Genomic DNA, 5728 nt, shown 5'->3' with positions numbered 1-5728 from the left:
GATCAGAGTTCTCTGTAGAAGAGCCGCATGTCCTCTGAGGCCTGGACCTGCCAGATTCCAGAAGTTGTTCTGGAGGTTTGGGATCTAGGTCTCCTCATTGCACCAACTCCATATCTGTTTTTTTGATTTGTTGTTGTTTTCTGAGATAGGGTTTCTCTTGTGTAGCCCCGGCTGTCCTGGAATGCCCTCTGTAGGCAAGGCTGGCCTCAAACTCAGAGATCAGCCTGCTTCTGCCTCCAAAGTGCTGGGATTAAAGGCATGCACCATCACCGTCCAGCCACCTCTGACTTATTGAAAATGGATTCACTGAGCATGTCAACTTCATTTCCAAGTTTAGAAAGAGATTTTTCCTGTTACAGAAACTGAAAGCTGAAATCATAGGAAGTCCATTGGACATTTTCCCAAATCAAAGTAAATCTCCCACAAAATGCTGTCATCTTCACTCAGCTCTGGGCCTGCCAAACTGCCTTTTAAGGTCACTTAATAGATATAGGTCTGCTCTTAGCTCACTCCTGCTCTCACCCATCAGCCACCTTAGGTCCCCATCCCTTTCATTTCTATTTTAATGCATATCATTTTAAGTAGCTGTATGAAATTTAAGAACCACAAACTAGGAAACATGTGATACTTATTTTCGGAGACTGGTTAATTCATGATATTGTCTCCTGTTGGGTTCATTTTTCCACAGATGTACAAAACTTCATTCTTTATGGCTGAAGAAAACCCAGTGTATGTGAGATTTTCCTTATTATCCCTGTTTCGTGTCTGATGCTGGAGACAGGCTGGTGGCATAACTCAGCTACTGTGAACAGTGCTGCAGTGCACACTGTTCACAGGTGTCACAGTGCTGCAGTGCACACTGTTCACAGGTGTCACAGTGCTGCAGTGCACACTGTTCACAGGTGTCACAGTCTGACTACGTCCTTGAGGTAAACATCAAGGGGTGGTATAGTATGTGACAGATCTAGAGTGTTGCTTGTTTTTGTTTGCATGTTTTTTTGAGACCAGGTTTCTCTGTAGCTTTGGAGCCTATCCTGGAACTAGCTCTTCCATGCTGGCCCCAAACTCACAGAGATCCACCTGCCTCTACCTCCATGTGCTGGAACTAAAGGCGTGCGCCACCACTACCTGGCAGATCTATAGTGTTATGAGAAACTTCCATACTGGTTTCTGTGAGGTCACAGTAGTTTAGATTCTATTCAGCAGTGCATGAGGGTTCCCTTTTATCTACATCCAAGCCAGCATTTGCTGTTTTTTTTCTTAGTTTTTAGAGACGGAGTCTCTATGTAACCCCTGGCTGTCCTGGAACTCCCTTTGTAGACCAAGTTGGCCTTGAACCCAGAGATCCCTGAGTGCTGGGATTAAAGTTGTACACCACCACTGCCCAGTGCATTTGCTGTTTTGTTATCCTTTCCTCTCCCCCCCCCCCTTTTTCTTAACAGTTTCGCATCTTACATGGAGGTATCTCATTTGGAATTGACTTGTGCAGGGTGAGTTGAAAATCTGGTTTCATTGACCATGTGGATGCTCAGGCCTCAAAACACCATTTGTGCATTTTTGGCATCTTCGTAAAAAATGGTTTTTAATCTGTCTTTTATTTTGTTCCATTAATCTATGTCTGTGTTCAATGCCAATACTGTGCCGTTTTTGTTACTATGACTCTGTAATATAACTTGAAATCAGGGGCTAGAGAGATGGCTCAGAGGTTAAGATCACTGGTTGTTCTTCCAGAGATCTTGAGTTCAATTCTCAGCAACCACATGGTGGCTCACAACCATCTATAATGAGATCTGGCGCCCTCTTCTGGCACGTAGGCAGAACATTGTATACTGAAGTCATTTATGGTGATAACTGCCCACATTTTTTTTTCCTTCCTTCCTTCCTTCCTTCCTTCCTTCCTTCCTTCCTTCCTTCCTTTCTCTCTTTTTTTTTTGTGCTTCCAAGGTTAGTTTTTCTAGTTTTTATTTTAGTATTTTTTAAGAACGGCTTTTGAATTTTGGTGCAATTGCATTGACTCTGTAGCTATCATTTGATATGGTGGCCAGTTTCCTTTCCTCCCTCCCAGACTGTATCTCAATCTGGTCTCAAACTCACTGCGGTAAGGATGGCTTTTAACTCCCCCCTTTATTTATTTATTTGTTTGTTTATTTATTTATTTGGTTTTTCAGGGCAAGGTTTCTCTGTAGTCTTAGACCCTGTCCTGGAACTAACTGTTGTAGACCAGGCTGGCCTTGAACTCAGAGATCTACCTGCCTCTGCCTCCCCAAGTGCTGGGATTAAAGGTGTTCACCACTGCCTGGTGGCTTTTAACTCCCAATCCTCCCACCCCTCCTTCTCAAGTACTGGGTTTCCATGCATGTGTCACTATGCCAGTTTATGGAATGGTTAAGATCAGACCTAGGGCCTCATGCATGCTAGGCAGTCACTTACAAACTGAGCTACATCCATTACCCCAAAACAGTCATTTTTACAACATTAATTCTCCCAGCCCATTAAGAATGGAGATCCTAGCTGGGCAGTGGTGGCGCCCACCTTTAATCCCAGCACTCGGGAGGCAGAGGCATGGAAGATCTCTGTGAGTTCGAGGCCAGCCTGGTCTAGAAGAGCTAGTTCCAGGACAGGTACCAAAACTAGAGAAACCTTGTCCTGAAAAACCAAAAAAATAAATAAATAAATAATGGAGGCCCTTTCCTTGTTTACTGTCTTCGCTTTTTTTTTTTTCTTCAAGACAGACTGTGGAACAGTCTATTTGTAGATCAGGCGGCCTTGGACTTGGCTGTCCTGGAACTCCCTCTGTAGACCAAGTTGGCCTTGAACCCAGAGATCCACTTGCCTCTACCTCCTGATTACTGGTATTAAAGGTGTTCATCACCACCCCAGTCAGTTTCTTTCTGGAATGTTTTAATGTTCTTTGTAGAGGTTTTTAACCTCTCATACTGAGGATGCTTTTCAGTTACTTTTCTGGTGGTGTCTTTAGAGTCATGTAGAAGCCAAATTTGCAAACAAGGATACTTTCCTCCTTTCCTGTTTAATTTGCCTCTTATTGAGCTGTATGGGTGTTTTGTCTGCATGTGTATCTATGTACCATGTGCAATGCCTGCTGCCTGTGGCGGCCAGAGATGGTACATCAGATTTTCTGGGACTGGAGTTACTGCCAGGTTTTAAGCTGCCATGTGGTGCTAGGAATGGAATGGATCCTCTGGAAGAACAGCCAGTACCCTGAGCCGTCTCTCCAGTGACTTGTGCTTCTCTCTCAATCATGATAGGTGATTAAAATGGCTGCAGATAGCTAGGGTCAGTATTGGAGGCTTTCAAATTCCCCAGGAGAAGGAAGTCGAGTGGGTGATTAGATCTGTGGCTTATTTACCCTGGCTCACACATTGTCCTGAATGGTTCAACAGCTGTGGGTGAAATGTGGATACAGATCATAGGTGGCCTCCCATCTTCCACAGGTGCCTTCCACCCTCCTGCCAGGGAGGATGCCAGCAGCAACTGTACCAGGGCTGCAGCCTAGTCCCTGGTAGCGTGAAGCTACAAAGCACCCTGCATATTCCTAGTGAATTGCAGCAAGAACACTTTCTCTGACACTTGTTGGCTGGCACTTTGAGAAGGGTCACGTCCAGCTACCATTCTTTCCACTAAATAAAGTGGTAAGCCATAGCAACAGCACACTCGGTCATCAGAGGACAGACATCAAACTGGCTGAGGGAGGTTAGTTTAGGAGACACTGTGGTAGGCAGTTTAGAACCACTGAGTCCTCACTCACAAGTGAGGGTACCAAGGATCCGAGTAACCTGCGCATTCATGGACAATAGCCATGTCCTTTGTTTCCCATGCAAGATGATGATCTAAGCCCTAGGCCTGAGGGCAAGAGCACCACTAGCAGCAAGGTTACATAATACATGACTATTCCAGCCAAGCTGAGTCCCCTCTTCCTACCTGCTGCCACCCAGGAAGCTGGACGCTTAGAAGCCATTGCCTGCCTTCAACTCGTGCTCTCTTGGACGAACTTTATTCCTGACATTTCTGCCCAGTAGCTGAATGTGAGAGCAGCTGCCACCCAAGGTTGCAGTGCTGCAGCTGTCCTGACTTACTGTTCTCTGGAAAAGTGTCCCCTATCCTGAAATTCCTTAAGGTATCCTGGTGGTATCCAAGTTCAATCTTGTTCTTTAAACCTTGTGGTGTCTGGTCACTGGTGCTTCTCGACCCAGCTGCTGACCACCCTATAGGGCAAGAGAGGGGGTAAGCTCATGCCTCATGGGCTCCAGGGCAGTCACTGAACCAGATGTGTAATCAGGGTGAGACCCAGTGGAAGAAGCTCCCCACGATCTGCCGCTCCATGTTTCCTGTTAACTGCTCCTTTACAGAGCTTTTTGCTCCTCAAAGTGGATTAAGTGGGTAGACAGTTAAGACTAAATTGGTTTGTTAGATTCATTCCATGACCCATGCCTTAAAAGGGCCACACAGAACTGCATCCGGTGGCTTTCCAACAGGGTCTAAGCCATGCAGCTTTTCTTTCTTCTCAACAGAGAAAGCTTTTGTGAAAATATTGTGACTATCACCAGAAATGAGGTTCACAGGCTGCCCCTCTCAGAGCCCAGCCCAGGCACACCCAACCCTACCCTGCTACTAGGGGCCAAACCAAGATGGCATTTCAGAATCTGGGTTAGTCCGCTCAACAAGAGTCACTTTGTTCAGTACAGCTTGGGAAATAGGAAGGAGCTGTTTGTACCTGGTTTCTATTTTGGGCAAGGGCATCTGCTCAGCTGAAATGAGGTTCCCAGCCCACAGTCACCCCCCCCCCCACACACACACCATGCAATCAGATGTGCAGAAAGAACACAGCCAGACCAGGTGATGCTTGTTACAAAAACCCCTCCCAGGCTATGCATGCCCGTCAGGCTCAGAGCCAACCTTCAGGCACTCGGTGCTCTCAGAGGCCCCAGATACAGCTGGGATTGCTTGTGGCTAAGGCAGCTACCTCTTCACCATCCTGATCCAGCACACTGCCACACAACAATACTCTTTGTGTAGATAACATCATCTCATCACTGAGTACTCACTGAGCCAGCAGGATTTCTACAGTACGTGGAATGAAGTCAAAGTTTCTTGTACTTCTGGGCTTTTGAAAACAATGCCCAAACTCTGATCTCTTCTATCACAAATGTCCGGATTGCCCCGGGAGTTCTCGAAAACCTCGTTTCCCTTACCTCCAGGTTAGGACCCCTTCCTAAGGCTGGGTGTCAGAACTTCCTGTGGAGAAGCCAGCTTGGCTATTTACTAAAGACCACAGAAGCGTTATGCCTCAGCCTTTGTGCAGGGGATCATTTTCCACTTACTGAAAGCCTTAGAAAAAAGACACAAAACTGGGCGTGGTGGCACATGCTTTAATCCCAGCACCCAGGATCCAGACAAAGGATCTCTGAGTTCCAGGCCCAGCTGGTCTACACAGCAAGTTTTAGGACAGCAAGAAAGACTGCCTCAGAAAAACCAAAACCAAAAAACAATAAAAACCAAACAAACAAACAAAAAAAACCCACACTGTAAGACTCATTGCCCTCAACAGAGGCATCCTCCACAGCCTGGGGCACTGGGGGAACTCAGGGGTACATAGGAAGAGCAGATTTGTGCTTCCTGTGTTCTCCTAAGTCCGTCTTTAGAGAAGGGCTTCTGGGCTTGGCATCCCCAGGTGAACTGAAGGAAGACCAAGGCCATCTTAGCCTACTGT

The sequence above is a fragment of the Arvicola amphibius genome, chromosome 4 (assembly GCF_903992535.2).
Source record: "Arvicola amphibius chromosome 4, mArvAmp1.2, whole genome shotgun sequence".
Lineage (NCBI taxonomy): Eukaryota > Metazoa > Chordata > Mammalia > Rodentia > Cricetidae > Arvicola > Arvicola amphibius.
This window is presented reverse-complemented; position numbering follows the sequence as displayed.